Raw genomic sequence first — 19796 nt, 5'->3', positions numbered from 1 at the left:
ACCCTGTATGTTTACTAGAGCTTGTTTTCGTGGTGGTTGATAGTGTGGTGCGTTGTATGAATATAAACAGTGTGTACTGATACTAACACTCAGTATCCAAGATATACGTATAAAATATACAGGGTTTAATCCCTGGACATGGCTGGGAATCAAACCCGAAGCCCCACGAACCGAAAGCCACTTGCAGATTATTTAGTCGAGATGTCGCACTTCCAACTGAATTATTGGACTTTCGTGAGTCTCGCGTGGTATCCGAGAACTACCTCAATCCAATGCCCGCTGAATAATGAAACTTGATTCGTCGTTCGGGCATGCTGTGAGCCGTTGAGAACAATTGATGTGCTAGCGCGTTTAGGGAGACAGAATAGCATAAAATATTTTATATTCGGTGCATAATTATTAGTTTTCCAATATCTGCTTACTTCAATCAAAGATACATATGGCACAAGCGGATAATACGTTCTATCAGAATGTTAGGAACCTGGTGAGGAACAGAAAAGTTCCTATGAAGTGTAAAGAGGTAATATACAAAATATGGTACACCCCTATATTAACGTATGCATCAGAGACTTGGACATTGAAAGCAAGAAAAGTAAAATTCAGGCCAGTGAGATGAAGTTCCTGGGGAGTATGGCAGGGAAGACAATTAGAGACAAATGTTGAAGTGATAGAAGGGAGAAAAAAAGTGACTGATAAGACGTGGGAGAATAAATTGAGATGGTCTGGACATTTTATGAGGATGGAAGAGGGAAGGATATTAAACATGTGTTAGAGGCTAAGATAGAAGGGAAGAGGGAAAGATGGAGGCCCAGAGCAAGATGGATGGACTCTGTCAACAACAGCATAATGAAAGGAAGGCTGGACTGGAATACGATTACTGAAGAGGAGTGGTAGAAGGTGAGGTAGCGGAGGAGAAGTGCCGTCAACAGCCCGATCTGGACAACGGGAAATGATGATGATGACCTATGGCCAAGAGCCTAGTAAGGGCTTTGGCCCGCTGAGACGACTACTGCACAGCCAGGTGGCCTATAGACACAGGAGGGCCACGAGGTCATCGCGAAGACATCCTCAGCCGTATTGCATGTCTTTCTTTATCAATACTCACCTCTCGTTTCAAACAACTTTCATTTGGTCTCTCGCGACTGAATGAAGTCCGCTCTAGACCTAGAGTTCTGAATTAAAGTCCTTGAAGTGGATGGGAAAGAAACCTGGGGTCTTAGCTAAGACGTAGGTGAGCTACCTCTACACCATGGGGCTGGATTCATAGTAATAAAGTTATTAATAATACTAGAGTTGAATATTTAATTTACACCAGAGTATTGTACTCGAAATAAACTTTCAATACATTTTAAGTCGTTTTCAGCATATAGAGAAGAGTTGAATACAGAACAAATATGGCCAACAGGACACCGGTGGGATCTTTTCCAAAAGAACAAGTGTGACTTAGGTTAACTTACTCCCACTGGGAACAGTATCCGACGGGAAATCAGATGGTTTGTGGGTTCCGATCACACTGGTGTACGATTGGCCATTTTTGTTCTGTACTTAAGATCTCTTAAGTGCGTACTATATGTACTGAACTTGACTTAATAGGTTAAAAGTCTATTTCAATGATTAGAGTTACTGGTAATTATTAATGTAGCAACGTAGGTATGAATAATATTGCATCGCTTTGGAGAAGTGTTACTTATTGGATTCGAAGAGGTGAATAGAACAGAAAATACACCATTGAATATTATGAAGATGAACCAACAGAGAAGATACAAAACCATTACAACATATAAGTCTCAGACCCACAGGAAATTGAAGAGATAATTAGATGTACTTATTGTATATTCATTTGCATTATGTATAAGAAATAACAACCAAATAAGCATTACCAACGTCTGCAATATTTTGACAGAAAAATAGCATGTGCCCTATAGGGGACATTGGGTTTTAAACTGTGAAGTTCAAGTGTTAATCAATATTCACCTTATAGACATGACACTGCATCGGCTTTTGGGCTTATGCCGTGTCAAGGAAATAAGGTGAAATGAAGAAGCCTTTCTCGTGGACAGTCGAGATTTCTTCTGAGGACGCAGAGCACAGTTTTCTACGAAACATAAAGAATTTCACCTTATTTTCTTGACACGGCATAAGTCCAAAAGCCTATAGAGTGACATGTCAATAAGTACGGGTCGTGAAAGCATCAATGGCAATATTCACTTTTTTTCATCCAAAATATTGTTATATTGTTACGCTTTATCTAACAGTCACACTGGCTTTTCAATCCATTTCATGATACAGCTTGAAGCAGTTCGTCCTGTAACCAAACACAAATGCACCTTGTAAATAGTAAACACTATTTTAGCTTTCCTTCTCTTGCAAGTTGGCAGGCGGCATCTGTGTTCTTTTGTATCCAAGATTTCGGGCATGTGGAGCACACTTTTCCGTCGTAGTTGAGGGGATGGGTGTGGAATGAATGTTCTTCTTTTTACGTTCATTTCATGGTTACTTTGTTCTTCACTGGTGTCATCCAAAACAATTTGTGACTCATTTTCACAATACAGAAGCCTATTAGAAACGTACTTCTTGAAGTCTATAAAACCATATTTATTCTTTGTAGGAGTTTCCCTGACTGATTCATCTCTTCTCATTTCAATCCATCCTGCTGCTATTGCAAAGTCCAACATATGCATAATGAGTCTAATAGTACACTTTCTTGCCGTGATCATAATCCTGTGGAATGCACTTATTCTGTCGAAGGGGTCAACACCACCCTTTTGGCAGTTATAAATCTCCACAAGGAATGGTCTGTTGAACATGATGTGCCTTTTGTTTAAATACCAACAGAGACACTCATCAGATGGTTCCCAACCTTCTTTAGAGGACGCCAAGGTTACAGATTTGTTGTCAAACCACTTTAAAATTGCCGCTTGACCATCGCTGCGTACCACTTGATCTGTTGTTCCTCTACCTTCCTGTTTCATTTGCTTATCTGTCTTCAGATTACCTCCTTCAGGTATTCGATTGTTTTGAATTGTTCCCGTTGCTTGCAGTTTTCTTTCTGAATGAAGTAGGCCTAGAAGGGGAATTGGCGTAAAATAGCGGTCCATGTAGACTGTAGATACTTCACTGGGACTTGTTGTGAGACGCATCACAGTTCTCCAACCTATTTCGAGTGTTTCCGTTTCTAAAGTATCAGAATTAAATACGGAATCACCTTTACCCTCGTAAAGGAAAAGGTCTAACAGCAGTCCATCCGGAGAACAAGCAACAAACTTTTAATTCATAGGCATTTGGCTTTCCACGAACATATTGCTTCATGCTAACATGTCCATAAAATGGAACGATCTGTTCATCAACAGAAAAGGTTGCGGTTCTAGAATTTTTCAGGCAACCTTCTCTCACAAAGATTAACATGGGTGGCATCTTCCAAAATTTATCTTTACGTTTGTCATCCTCAGGCACAAAATCGTCATCAAGAAGTTTGAGGTTGGTCCTTAGAAGCAAGAACCTGTTTGGAGGCATTTTATCTGCAATTGTGGAAACTCTCGTACTTTCGAACCAATACATTCGCATTTGTGGGTGTCGCAGATACGACATTGTTATAGCAATTCCAAATAGAATTTATATTTCCTGTGGATTTGAATTTAGTAATTTTCCCGTCTTTGCATGATAGCGATGATTAGTCTTTTCACTCACAAGTTCATAAAACTCTAGTGGAAGGTATTTCAAGACCTAACAAAATGGTAAACTGCTTTCGACATGGATGAACATCTGGCTGATACTCTGGAGAAGGAAGAAGGGGTTCAAAATCCCCGGTATGCTTCCAACGAACTCGTTGTGTTTTGTTAGCGTATGAGTCCTCATGGACTTGATCTTCATCACCCTCATCTTCTTCCTCTTGATGTTCTTCTTCACTGGAAGTTGAGTCCGACTCTTGAAGAGGTTGGAGTGTAAGATCTGTTTCCCCATGATCTTCAACGTCCGAAATATCAATATCTGACACATCACCATTGAGAGCTTCAGTGATGTGTTTTTCAGACAAACCTAGTGAACAAGGAAACACATTATAAAATATAATAAATGTTCTTATCACTCACACATCCTGTATGCACACACACTACTCAAAGCTCATAATTATGTCCAACCAGACACAGAACAAAGAAACAATGTTACCTACATTAGATAGGCCCAAGACCTAATGTCCACTATAGAGGACATCAAAACATGTACTAGATCCAAAGTAAAGTTTAGTATAAATTATATTACTGCCATCTTATTTTCCACCTACACTGATAGGAGGGTGATTTTCGTTGTCATAAATTATTAAATAATGTGTAATATGGAAAATGTGATAATTACCTCTGCTTGCAGCACATGCACGGGTAGCAGACATTTCTTCTGAACTGAAAGTGTTACCTTGGAATAATGGTTAAAATTTGGCGCTAAAATACTGTTCTGTTACAGCTATACATTCCTTAAAAGAACAATGCAAGAACACAACTTGGAAGCAGAAATAATCCCAATAATATTTCAAAATTAAATATCTCCTATAGGGGACAGCGGATCTCAGGAGGTTTGACCAGTTTTCATAATAATCTGGATCACAAAATCATGATAACTAAAAAAGTACAAACAGGAATTTGAACTCTTGGTTTAAATTCTATATATATATATATATAAAATAAGAGTTTTGTCTGTACATTGCTCAGAATTTGAAAAGAATGGTATTTCTATATCGGTCATGTACACAGTAACAAGGAAATTCACTTTTTACTTTTCCGTAATGTCTGTCTGTCTGTCTGTCTGTCTGTCTGTCTGTCTGTCTGTCTGTCTGTCTGTCTGTCTGTCTGTCCGTCTGTCTGTCTGTACACGTATCACTAGAAAACGGCTGAAGTGAGTTTAACGAAAATCGGTATGCAAAGTCGAGGAATAAGTCGCTACAATCTAAGCCATAAATAATTTTTTTCACGCTGATAGAAATGGTAGTTTAGGGGAAGGCCTGAAATTTAATTTTCAAATATTTATGTTGTTAATGATCCTATCTTAATACAAATTGGTATGCAAAGTCAGGAAGTAAGTCGTTACAATCTAGTCTATAAATAATTTTATTCACGCTGAGTGAAAGAATAGTTTAGGAGAAGGCCTAAATTTTAATTATTAAATATTTACGTCATTAGTGGTCCTATCTCATTCAAAACTGGTGTACAAAGTTGGAGAATAAGCCACTATATTCTAGGCTATAAATAATTTTTTTCACGCTGAATGAAATGGTAGTTCACCAAAGTTTAATTCTCAAATATTTACATCATTAGTAGTCGTATCGATAAATAACCAAAGTTACACAAAATTAAATTTCCGACCACTTATGTCTTATACATTTTTGCCATACCGGCAATGATAACACAGATATCCGTGAATTTGTATATTTGTTGCCAAGTCCATATCGACGCCGAGCCACGAGAAAACAGTTTAACAGAATTTAATGAAAATCGGTATATAGAATCGGGGAATAAGAAACTACAATCGAAGCTATAAAAAATTTTATTCACCCTGCATGAAATTGCAGTTTAGGGGTAAGTGCCTAAAATTTAATTTTTAAATTCCTACGTTTTGGTCCTATCGAGAAGTACTACATAACAAAGTTACAGAGAATACAATTTCCTATCATTTGTGTTTTATTCACTTTTACCGTACCGACTATGATGAGTGGTATTTCAGAGTCGGATGAAAACTAAATGTGAAGGCCTACAATATCGAAAGCGCATAACATTGATCAACAATAACATTACATTGACCATTGTTTGTTGTTATTTTCTTTGTGTCTTATGCTGCCTCTCAACTCCGATAGATGGGATTACTGCTGCGTACCGAGTATAATAACCTGGATGAATATTGTCGGGAAATAGCCTGGGAGTTAGAAAACTTTCTTCTTTAGCATGCCATTCCTCTGGTTCATACATTTTCTGATGCAGCTGGTACCTAACACACTGTTACTTCATAGTATTCCAGTTATTCGATCCCTACTCTGACGTTCTGTTTAGAATGAGCAGTGTGCATACTTAAGGCAGAGGCTGACTTAGTAGCATCAGTAGCAGTATGGCCTGGTCTAAAACAACAATTTAAGCACCACAATTCACTAAATAACTCAAAATTCAACCCTGAAAAGAGCCCTTTCTTAAGAAAAGCTTCTTCCTCTTAACGTTTAATAAATTCTACATTCATTTTATTCCAAATTATCAGAGAAGAGGGGGTTTGTCCTCTGGCTTGCAGGAAAAAATTGTCGGGAAATAGCCTGGGAGTTAGAAAACTTTCTTCTTTAGCATGCCATTCCTCTGGTTCATACATTCTACATTCATTTTATTCCAAATTATCAGAGAAGAGGAGGTTTGTCCTCTGGCTTGCAGGAAAAAATTGCCTCCAAGTCAGATAGATTTTTCCGCCACCAGTGCAGTGAATTGATATTTTCTGACTCATCGGCTACTCCTAGGAAACAGATTAGTAGAAGGGCAATTTTTTGGCCCTGGGAGATTCCACTATTCGACCCTCTCACCGCCGAAGAAAGACGAAGAGTGTTCACGAATCACGGTTGTCTGCGGCTTGGTCATTTCAGCTCTGGAACTTTGGACTGTTAGATCGGCAGTGTAGTCCTGTTCGTTAAAAGTGAGAAAATGTGTGGTGTTCCATTTGATGGAGTATTTAATATGAAAGCATTGCTTTTAATCGCGCCATTCTTTCTGACGTCATTGTAAAGTGTGTTCATTTCAGTTGGGAAAACCACTAAGATAGTCTTTCTTAGGATGTAAAAAGGCAGGCGGAGAGTGTCTACCATTATAATGAAAACTCTCCAACCCGATTGTGACTGATGGTATGCAAGCGGGTCTACCATTACAGTGAAAATTCCCTAACTCAGTCTTCATATGAGAAAATATGTTTGGCGACTTCCCCGTTGCGTTTCTAGGGTAACGTTAAGAGCTATGCAGTTTAATACAATCTTGCTCACAGTGGTGGTGATTATTGTTTTAAGAGGAAGTACAACTGGGCAACCATCCTCTATATAACACTAATCAGAGGGAAAATGTGGAAGGGGTCCGACACTTCGAAAAATGAAGATATCGGCCAAAGGAAGACAAGGGCCACGAATGACGTGAAAAAGGAATACTCCCTAGCCCTCGCAAACCTAATAGCGTTAGGGTCGGAAAAGAACAAGAGTTGACCAAGAGAGTTCGGATATGATAGATGAAAGTGAGGAGCCTGGCACAAGTAAGTGGAAGCAATGCCTGGACTCAGGTGAGGGCCCCGTGGTCGCCAATCCACGCTCCAAAGTTCAGAACCCCTGAGGTCCCTTTTAGTCGCCTCTTACGACAGGCAGGGGATACCGTGGGTGTTATTCTACCGCCCCCACCCACAGGGGAAAATCTTGCTCACAGCGTGTACACTAGAATTCCGTAGCGAAGCACGGGTACATAAGCTAGTTATTTATATTTAAGAGGGAAATATTTACTGGTAATTGAAATAAGAAATGTCAGTTTCTCGATACATTTGTTATGTTTCTTAAAAATTCACAACAAACAGACTGAGTGTATTTTTTAATCACTCTCTTAAACTGAATTTCTTTATGATGTTTTTCTGTGTTTGAAAATTTTCGTAGAGTACATTAAATGCATACTACAGGAATATGTACCACACACATTTCCTTTTAGAAAGAGAAAGATTGGTTCAAGTATTCTGCAACCATTGTTTATATAAATTTAAAGAGGATGCAATAGTTGAATAATAATCGCATTTACAGTAAAACTCCTACTTCTATAGTGTTTTAAAACAGCCATACGTGACATAGAGTTATTAGGATTTTGCTGCCAAATTTTATAAACAAATATATATTATCAAGGCCAAAGATAAGACTGAGACAGATTAGTGAGGATAACAAAATTCTCTAGCGCATGCCAGAAGACACAGTACACTGTAAACGCCAGGTCTTACCAGCAAAATATACAATATTCCCTTGATTGGTATTCTATTTTAGAGCGCTCTTGAATTTATGTTGAGTGATCTCTTCTGCTGCCCCTTACTTTATCCACGAAGTCAATACCTGTCCGCAAGCTTTTACATCTACTGAAAAATAAATATATAATGGTAGTTCATATGGGTGAATGCCCTGAAACGCGTGCTTTAACACACGAAAGCCGAATTTCCTCGGGAACCATTAGAGTTGCAGGGAAAATGCAAATGGCAGTTTCTTGAATTAAACTTAATTTTACGTACACATGCTTTGCTTTGTTTAGTGAAAGAACTAATCATTTGCCCATTATGATTGGTGTTTAGTGGATAAAGCATGCGGATGTACATTAAATACCTAAATATTAACGGCCAACATTTAGATAATTTAATTATTGAAAAATTACAATAAGGCTTCATTTGAAGTGAATATCTGAGGATCCGTACCAATTTTCTGCTTAATTACTCCGGTAGTGTACGCGAGTTTGTGCATGAACGGACGAGACACCACTTCATTTCAAATTATTACGTGATTTTCTAAATCATCGTTGTGCCTCGAAATACCGTTGAGGGGAGATATACTGATCCGCAGCACATGTGTCATTTAGGACGAAAATTCGTTGATATATTCGTAGTTCATGCAATACTGAAATTTAGACGACAGAACCTTTCTGGTCGGAGGTCTAAGCTAAAATATTATCACATAGCCGTTTTAGTAGTAGCAACGACGAAATACTGTAATATCGTAAATATTGTATTTTAAGGTCAATATCTTGAAATAAATCATAACTGAGTGTAACCTTTATCGCGTTGCGTTTCCCTGAACATTTCGTATCCCTACAAGCCTCTATCCATTATTATTCTGATGTACCTATTCTCCTCCATATGCCTCACTTGACACCACTGCCGAAGTCAGTTGATACTGTGAGAATTTATGTATTTGAGTAGTGATTATTCTTTGAGTTAATGAGATCCTAGGGGCATGTTTGAGGAATTATTATGGCAATGTTGACATTAGCGTCATTGATGATAAATATTTAGCAAGATTATCGGTATCTTCACACATACGTTTAATGTGGTGAGTTTTACGAAGCGTCGAAATATTTGATAAGCCCTTATATGGTAGTGAGTGATCTAAGGATACATTTGATGTCTTATCTGGTGAATGAGATGATTCTTCATGTTGAAAAGTGCGGAAGTTATGTGATAGTTGGAATATCATAATTAAGAACGTCAATTGAACGACCAACTTCCACCTGAGGCAATCAACACTTTTAATACGCCAATCACCTCACGACACATTCTCATTCTGTCTACGTCTTTGGACGACGACGCTCTCATTCTTTCTCTGTCTGCACAACGTTTGAGGATAGACACATTCGTAATCTGCCGACAGACGATCAACTCCGCAAATTTTCTCCAATATAAAGGTACGTACTTACCATTAACAACGAAGTGCTTCGAGAACTTTCCAGCACCATACAACGATGGATCGAGACTACCTTTAAGTCGAACGTCATCATGAATTTCGAAGTGGGATTCCTGTTCACCGCCACGTGAACTTCTTCAATCATCGTGACGGACTAAAGAGTGGAATCTGTGAGCAGTGAATACTGTATTTATGATATGAGAAGACTTTCTAGAATGAAATGATTTACCATAATTATATGATCATTCATTAGATAGAATCTTTGTTTGTGAGTTCAATTTAAATGCATTTAGATTTGACGAAATTATACTTCGTGCTGTTTGTCATGTGTTTGCAAGGTACTATGGATAAATAAACCCTTAAATACCTTCATACTTCTATGAAGAGATCTGTAGCCTTTACTTAAGATTTTGTTAATATGACTACGCAAGTGAACATCTTTCTTAATGCTAACACCTAAGTACTTACAGTGATCCTCGTGAGGTAGATTATCCCATCAACACATATATTAAAACCGCAAGGACTTATTTTCTTGATAATACTTACAACCGAACTTTTCACGTGTTTACCTTCATACCATTGTCTGCTGACAATCTCACTACATCGTCGAGGTCTTTCCTTGTATTCGCACACAATCCTGTAATTTATTTATTACACAATACAGTGTAAAATCATTCTCAAAAAGCCTTATTTGTGATACCAGTTCTTTATCCATATCATTTACACAATATAAGAAAATCATCGTAACAGCTAAGTAAACGAAGGCTTACCACATGAAAACCTCTGAGTCCATAATCTCAAAGGTTTATTTCTTGAACCAGATATCAATTACTGCTTTATGAACTAAATTATCTATTTATTGTTTCGTAGCTCACTGGGTTACTTTCCCTGAACAAGCTATTGGAAGTCCCTCAAAGGAATTCTTCATTTAATCATACGTATTCGCTGGGAAATGCACCAAATTCCTATGCTACCAATATACTGTAAATACGCCTTGACTTACCACTGGGTAAATGTTTAAAGCCAGCTAAGTCCTTATATAGACAATACAAAATATGGTATTTACATATTTGCTCACTAAATTTTAAATACTCTTGACAAGACACTAGATTTGCAACATTATCTACGCCGCACTCTACGCAATAGATTGGGGTACATCATTATTTTTGAGTCTCAGCGCAGGAGCATTACTGTGACATAATGTACTACATAATAAAACTACAGTCTTATAAGGTGCTACCATGGATTAACGAAGTCTATTAATTCATAGGACTGAAACTGCAATGAACTACGTCTGCAGTACTCAGTGGAATTTTTAATGAAATCAGTAATTTACCTCATTTAATTTAATTTTGGGATGTTAAATCAATTCCCAATTGGGGTGGGGGATAACACCCTCACCTAATAGGGGTGCAACCATATCGCTGAAAGAATCACGCCGAATGCACGCCAAGAGCTAAAAGCCCTAAACCGTGTAGCCAACTCGCTTGTATTAAAATAATAAAAACGGAATTTTAAAAATGTGAAAAAGTCGCTTCCAAAGGAAACTCCTCACATAACACGTGCATTGTGCAGTAAATATTAAACGGACTTTATAACCTGTAAGTAAACGAAAAATCCTCAAATTATTCTATACCAAACAAAAATAATAATTCCAAATGAAGGTGCTCTATAACATAGAACAAAATATGCACTAGGTATTCTTTTACTTCTATGGCTACTTGTACTGTTATTCGTGAGTTTTAAAATCCAATTCTCTGTACTAGTTTTTCAATACGTTGAGTCAATGTTTGAGGAACACCAAATCCTGTAGTAAACTTCTAATTATAATCCGACAAATGGCTTCTCTTCTTTGGTTCCCATGCTTTCAAAATACATTAAACACAGCGTGGTGAAAATTCTGCCTTCCTTTTCAGTCTTCCCTCGAACTGTTCAGATGATTGCTATATTTTATTTCTCCACAGACATTAAGATGCTCTGACCTCAGAAATTTGCATTTGGTTGATCCTGATCTAGGATATGCGTTTACCTGAAGTACAGAGACAGAGACAAACCATCTACTTCGTGTGAAATAAGGAAGTAATGGTAGATTAGAACAAGAATTGTAGTATCTTTGGTTTGAATGTATGTGCACGTGATCTGCGAGCAGACGGCTACTAATATTCTGACCCTTTAGTATTACAAAAGGAGCAACATACGACAGCTACCGGCGGACGGTAGTTTGCCACCTCCTCTCATTAAGATATATACTCCACACCACATCACATTCCCGCTGGGTGTCTCGCTAATGGCCACTACACTCACGAAGAAACCAGTTCTCAACAAGCTCCACTCTTATCCTACCTCTCTATAAAAATAATCTGAAATTTTCGTTGAATTTCTCTACGTAAGAAACAGGATTTCAAAAGAAGACTATTTCTTCAGAACTCCGTACTTTAGTGATAGTTTGAAAAATTTAAGAAAAATGTTTATAAATTATAGGGAATTCATTCACCCATTTTGCAGTCGGGCAAATAATGTAAAGTATAAAAAAATTTTTTTTTTTTAATTTCCCTTTTCATTTGCGGACAGGCTAAATGACCGAAGCAAAGGCTTTTTCTATGGCTGTCTCATGCATTATGCGATATTGTATTCCCTTCTGTCGTCACAATTTTAACTCGTCTCCAGTGCAAACTTTTGTCATTTCCTACCTAGATCCCTCTGTTGATCAGTGGTAGATTGTCGGCTAGTGGACTGCAAGATTGTAGGTTCATATCTGACAGACACATTCAGATATTTGAAGGTCGGAAAGGGGTTCATTGGCCACTCACTGTCGTATAATGCCGCCATATAATTGTACTTGCTGATGCACTCGATGTTTACCCGAGAAAGTTAGTTCAAACTCAGCAAATGGTTACTGAGTAGGGTTCTGATTACTCTGACACTTAGTACGCTATAAAAGGAAGGAAATAAATAAGGGTAGAAATGTTGAAAGTAGAAAAGAAGGTATAAAGGGAAAGATAGAAATAAAGAAAGAAGGAAAGAAAGAAAGAAAGACACAGGGAATGAAAAGTAATATCTGGTTAGAACTGCATTAGTATTTGAATAGGTTATTGATTTGGCTGAATTAACTCTAACGAACCAAATTATTTGTCAAGATTATTACGGATATTTCATGCCATTTAGGCTGTGTGCGTGTCTATTTTGACGTTCAGCTTTACTCCACTCGATAATAAGAGAAACTGGAATGCCATTTGGTCGAATAAACATCGAATATGTTACTACAGACCTTTTACACTACGATATCGTTTGAGGCCGAGTGTGTTGTTCAAAATGTCATCCATGATTTCAATTTCCCTTTCGAGAACTATAAATAATTGAATGAGAAATCAATTAATGCAGTGAATGCTAATCAATTAGTGCCTGACGTCTGAATATAATAAATTAATAATCAATTAATCGACCAAAAATTATAAAATAACTGGATTACTGTGATATGTGGTACTGTGAAAATGAAGGTCAAGAGTGTCGGAAGCCTACAAGAGGCAACCATGTTCATGGGGCCAACGGCGAGTAAAACTCTAGCCCCGACGTACTGGTGAAGATCGCTGTGAGGAAGCTCCTTGTAAGAAGCTGGAAGCAGATTAGCGATGGAAGATATAATCAGAATGAATTGGAAATATAACCTCCAGAATCTCCCGCTGACTTATTGAATAAACGAAGCCAATAATAACAAGTCAGTCTTGAGTCAGCCATGTGCGAGTAACGAGCCAGTCGCGCGTCATTGACGATTCATTCTGGAGTGTATCAGTAGTGAATAAGTCTTGATTTCTGGAGGTGCGACAAACTGTGTATTGAGCTGCTCTGTGAACAACGCTGCGCTGCGAAAGGCCGTGTTGAAGAGTGAGAGTTTGACGTGCATGAGGGCTGTGTGTTTGATTATAACGTGAGTAAAATAATTGATGAGTGGGAAACTTTCGGTTAAGTCACCAAGCTGTTTTAAACCTCCACTGAAAAACTTCAGTAATGGGTTCCTCATATAACAGGAAGGAATAACGGCTCTGACCACATGGGTCTGAGCTTGTACTCTACACAGTGCACGCTGACAAGTGCTGTTTGCTGGAGTAAATGCAAGACGCTGGTTGCGGGTGTTACACAAGTAATCGAATTGTGAATCAGTGTGATGTGGGCCTGGATATCCTTCAGCTCGCGCAGATGAAGTACAGTGATCTCCAGTTAAATACGTAGCTGTCGCCATATCTGTGGGTCGGTGGATGCAGAGTGGGTCACGGCCCGCAAGTGGCTACGGCTGATCCGTGGTCCGACAGCTCTGCACTTCGACTGCTCTACGCCTCTGCATTCGGGAGACGGGGCAGGGCTGGACCTCACGGCTGGCCCCAACCGTCGGCTGTCCTGAGAATGTTTTTTCTGTGGTATTCCATTCTCCTGAACTAAGGCGAATGCCGGGACAGTTCCTGGTATAGGCCACGGCCGCCAACCCCCTCACCTTCTACGAGTATCTCCTTCACCGTCAGAAATCTCCCGGCCTGAGAGACGGCGTCACCGTCCAAGAGACCCAACTCCCATTTCAGGGGAGGAATGAAAACGTTTTAGTAGTAGCAGCAGCATATCCGTGGTTAGTACATAATTGTGGTGTGCAGGCTGCTCTGAAGTGACACGTAAGTACTAGGAAAGTTAATTGTATCCGTAGCCATTATCAAAGATGTGTATGGGGTAGCTTGTAAATGTCTGTGTCCGTGGTTTGCAGTCTGGAAATGTATCCCAACCAAGAGCTCGCGAATCTGCATTACATGTACGGTTTGGCGAATGGAAATACTTTTCAGGTACGTTGCTTGTACCAGGAACGCTACCCATTGCGCAGATTACCAGACCGAAACACATTTGAGGGAGTTCATCGCCGCCTCTATGAATACGGGAGTGTCACACGTCCGCCAGTCAGCAAGGGACGGCCAAGTAGTACAACATCAGGGGATGAGGAACGTCTACTCAACGCAGTAGATGAAAGTCCTGAAATCAGCACAGGACGGTTAAGCTTGCAGAGGAATGCGCCGAACTTGGCGATCTGGAGACTTTTGCGTGAAAACTTGTTCTACCCATACCATCTGCAAGTGTACAAGCCTTGTCTACTGCTGATTATCCTCCAAGAGTAACGTTCTGCCTGTGGTTTCTGCAGCAACGTGGTATGACACTCAACTTTGCAGCTGTTCTCTTATTTACAGATGAAGCGACGTTCACAAATGACGGAATCCAGAATTTTCATAACTAGCGCGTATGGGTGGACAAAGATCCCCATACAACTTTCCAATCGTCTCACCAACAGAAGCTCTCCATTAATGTATGCGCGGCCAATTTTGGCGATTGCTTGTTGGGATCATACGTCTTTCCTGGTAGACTTACTGGACAGAACTACACAGATTTCTTGCGTACTGTATTGCATAAGTACTTAGAAGAAACGCCAACTGCATCCCATCGACAACTGCACTTCATGCACGATGGTACTCCCGCATACTTCAGTGTGTCTGCCCGGAGGCACCTGAATTCACATTTTCCTGAGAGATGAATACGTAGAAGTGGACCGATTGCTTTTCCACCCCGTTCGCCTGACATGAACGTCGTGGACGTTTACCTCTGGTACATGTAAAGTCTCTCGTGTATTCGGCTGCTGTTGTGGATGAATCTACTCTCCATGCACGCATTGTGGCAGCCTTTCAGACAGTACGAACGACACTACGCACTTTTAATCGTGTGCAGAATTCAATACGATGACGGTCAGTAAATGTACTCAGCCAGGAGGAGGTAACTTTGAACATTTCCTCTGATACATAGCCAAAGTGTCACAGCTGGCGTTACAGACTCACAATGCAGTTTTTAGGAACTGAAGGTCGATTAAATCTGTAACGATCGAGTGAGCTGGTCGTGCGATTAAGGGCGCACAGCTGTGAGTTTGAATCTGGGAGATAGTGGTTTTGAGCTCCACTCTCGGCAGCCCTGAAGATGACTCTCAATTTTCACACCAGGAAAATGCGGGCTGTACTTTAATTAAGAGCACGACCATGTATTTCCCACCCTTTCCCTTTCCCATCCCATCGTAGCCATAAGGCCTTTGTGTGTCGGTACAACGTAAAGCAAACCCTTGTTGTCATAGCCTCTTTGTCTTCTTGTTATATGTGGAATCCATTCCTGAAATTTTGCCTTCGAGTTTTGAAACACTATGTATATGTAGAGCAATGTACTGAGTGACTTGACTACGTGTTACGGGCATGCAGACGTAGGCCTTTATACGTGAGAGTGCGGGTTGGAAATCCCCTGTCGGTAGCCCTTGACTTCCATTTTCATACTTGGAAAATTCCGTCTTGTACTTTAGTTGAGGCCACCGCTGCGACCTCCCCAAACTTAGGCCTCTACGTTCCCTTTGCCACTGAGATCCTGTGTATATTAATGTGTTGCTAAACCCTAAGAAAATAAAAGTTAAATTGCTGGATTTTCCTTTCTTCTGATCTGCCACTAAATGCCATTGGAAATACAGACTGAAATACCTCCTCATGTTAAAAATTTGTGAAGCAGTTTGGAACGGTCAGTAAATTTCCTGCAATGGAGAATAACGGGCAGCGTGCAAATTAACATTACTAACAAGAACGATACACCCGAACTTCAAAAGCTCCTCCCGTGGGTGAGTCTCTGAGCTGTACAGTATGACACATGATCGGTGTATTCTTGTATTGTTGCTCACAATGATAAACTGACAAGTGATATATATATATCATCGTGCTACATTTCAGCATTCTGTGAATACCATACGGCTGGGCAAGGAGTTCTACACAACTTCATCGATCATCACAGTTTCCTAGCAGTGAGCCTGGGAAAACCGCTGCTCGTGGTGGTAATATTTATTCTAAGGAGCAAAACGGAGATTTGATGTAGGGGAGTGTAATTACTTTTCCCAGAATATAAGATAAGGGTGTTTAAACGTGGATCTCTGACTAGCCAAGAAGCCCTATTGTCATTATTGCAATGTTAGATGAAAAGAAATTACCAGGAAATAGGCCTGTTCTTTGCCTTTCACTCATTTTTCTAACAGGTAAAAAAATCGTTAGAAATTTAAAAAAATTGCTTTTAAGGATGATGCATTCTGCATACCTGATTCATCTTTTTCTTATTTTTCTTCTTCTTCCCATGCTGTATTTTTCGAAAGGTGGCGACATCATTGTAATCTTTACTTTCGAGGTTGCTATGTGGAGAATTTCGGCTCATTGCCTGCATAATCAACGTACATGCCCCCGGTTAAGAGGACGCCGCGTTCGATTTGATTCTCGGCCGAGTAGGCTATTTAAAACTTAAATGGATCGGGGACTGGGTGTTATGTTGTAACCAATATCACAGGAAATCGCATACCACTCAAGACATTATCCTTCACTACAATAACTCGCAGTTTGCAATACACGGCAGATGTCACCCTCCCTTGTCGGAGTGTCTGCCTTACAAGGCTAGTAAAAGCTACACGAAATTATTATATCACCTAGGAAGTTTTTCTTCCGCCAGTTCTGCGTCATCCTTCCATCTTGCCTTGTAACACTTGTTGTTAAGTTCCATTGTTATTATTCCGTATAACGCGTCCGAAATATTTGTGCTTCTCGTTGATTCATGGAGAAGTAGTACTTCAGTTCTCTTTTCTAGTTGTCCACCACCTTGGAATTTTTCACTCTTTTCATCCATGAGATTCATAACATTCGCCAGTAGAGCCATATTTCGAAGACTTCCAGTCTTCTGACGATGTTCTGGGTGAGAAACGGTTTGAGAATCACGTAGCCCCGGGCAATTTATATGGCGATTAATGAAGGGTTTCTACATCATGTTACCTTCTCGATTCGCGCTTTTCATTCAAGCAACATCCAAGATACTCATAATGGTCAACACGCTGTTCCGGGCAATAAGTTTGCTTGAATGACACTCTGCTTACTGACTGTTACGAATTTTATTTTCTTCACTCACCTCCCTAACAGTCAAAAATATGTGTTGTAAACCAGTTCTGGATTTGGAGAAGATGAATTAAATACGCACAGAAGTATATGTCATATATATTTGCAATTTGCTCTACATTGCACCGACACTGATAGGTCGTATGGAGACGATGGAATTGGATTAGACTAGGAGTGGGAAGAAAGCTACCGGGGCTTTATTAAGGTACAGTCCCAGAATTTACCTGGTGTCTTAACAGGAATCCACGGAAAACCATATTCATGGCTGCCGACAGTGGGGTTCAAACCCAAACATCGCAGCCACTTGCTTGGCTATGCCTTTTTATTCTTCTTGTTCTTCCTATGCTGTCTTCACCAAAGATTGACGATCATTTTGATAAACATTATATTGCTGTGCAGAAAATGAAACCGTTCTCATGCCGTATTATATCCTGAGGTTAATGGTTTTCCGTGGTTTCCCATTTTCACAACAGGCAAATGCTGGGGCTGTACCTTAATTAAGGCCACGGCCGCTTCCTTCCAACTCCTAGGCCTTTCCTATCCCATCGTCGCCATAAGACCTATCTGTGTCGGTGCGACGTAAAGCCCCTAGCAAAAAAAAATTCCTGAGGTTCATCATCAAGGATGTTGTTCTTCAGCCAGTTTTGCCACGTAGCCACTTTGCTCGGCATATTAAATAATAATGAATAATGGTATTTTTTTCACGTACCACTAACTACTTATACGGATTTCGGAGACTCCGAGTTGGCGGGATTTAGTGTTCTTTTACGTGCCAGTAAATCTACCGACACGATGCTGACGGATTTGAGCACCTCTAAACACCATCTGGCTGAGCCAGGATGGAACCTGCCAAGCTGGGTTCAGAAGGCCAACTCCTCAACCATCTGAGCCACTCAGCCCGGCGCATATTAAATTATAAACTGATGATGAAGTAATCATGAGCTCTATCTGAGCTGTAGTCTTAACTCAAAATAATCGTGGAGGAAAATAGGAAAAGGTGAAGAAATTTATTCTCTCTCTCCAACAAGTTTATGTACACACAATATCATTACCAGTGCCAGAATTATACCTGTAAAAGAAACCAATTAAAACTTAGAAAATCATATGACAACGGAAACTACTTAATTACATTCCGTTATCATAAGTTTTTGTTAGTTTATAAGTTGTTTTTATTCATTTTTTTTGCTATTTGCTTTACGTCGCACTGACATAGAGGTCTTATGGCGACGATGGGATAGGAGAGGCCTAAGAAGTGGAAGGAAGCGGCCGTGGCCTTAATTCAGGTACAGCCCCAGCATTTGCCTGGTGTGAAAATGGGAAACCACGGAAAACCATCTTCAGGGCTGCCGACAGTGGGGTTCGAACCCACTATCTCCCTATTACTGGATACTGGTATTCATAAATTATTTTCAATGGATTGACTAATCTAACAGTTATAAATTTATTGAGTCAAAACGGAAAATAAATGCTACAAATATGGCAAAATACATTAGATCTATCAATATGTGTAAAAATAATTTTTGTCGCAACGCCACCCACACGACGTCTATGGAACGTGATCAAAAGCTTCGTGGAGTTAGTTACGTAGTTTATAGTGCCTCTTAATCAAGACCAGTTGAATCTGCATTGTGTCACTTGCTGACAGACTGTATGTAAAACCACACTGAGTCTAATGTATGATGATGATATTCCTGATGCTACTTACAAGGAAACACAGTCTTAAATGTTAATGGTGTGTGAAGTGAGTTTGACACCTTTGTAGTTTCCACATTCTGTGAAGTCTCCCTTCTGCTTGGACGAGGTAGCTTTGAAGAAACTGTTCTAGCATGGTCTTGCCAGCAATGATTTTATTTAACATCTTAGTTAGCCAGATATTTCTTGCCGCACTACAGAGTCTTCCATGGCTCAGCTTGCATGTCCTACAGCTTTGTCATTCAGGCACTATTGATTTGCAATCCTTCTTAACAGAAAATTGAGAAATTTAGTGAAATATGAGTGACTTGCTAAGATAATATATTGAGAATGCTGAAGATTTCTTCAATGAAGTGAGACGATAATTTGTTGAGACTTGTTCTTCAATTAATCCAGCAAAGCAGGCAGGATGGTGTCTCTGTAACAGTAATCCTTTGTGCACGATGATCTGGGTATATTCCGTGTAAACATCTTGTGTCTAACCCATTCATTTCACTAACGGATACTACATTTGTTTTACGGTTCGCCAAATTGGACACCACATACAGATGACACAGTGCTGCTTGTTAATTGCTCAGAGGACGTGTTTTACTGGACAAAGGCAACACAGCTTTCAACATCAAGGGTCTTACAGGTTGTGGTGAAAGGTAAGATTTGGTGTGTGAAACATTTTAAGACTTCGCAAAAAATACCGGAATGTCAAAATGTCGCAA

Source organism: Anabrus simplex, chromosome 5, assembly GCF_040414725.1.
Source record: "Anabrus simplex isolate iqAnaSimp1 chromosome 5, ASM4041472v1, whole genome shotgun sequence".
NCBI classification, from domain to species: Eukaryota; Metazoa; Arthropoda; class Insecta; order Orthoptera; family Tettigoniidae; genus Anabrus; species Anabrus simplex.
The sequence above is the reverse complement of the archived record's forward strand: the minus strand, read 5'-3'. Positions refer to the sequence as shown.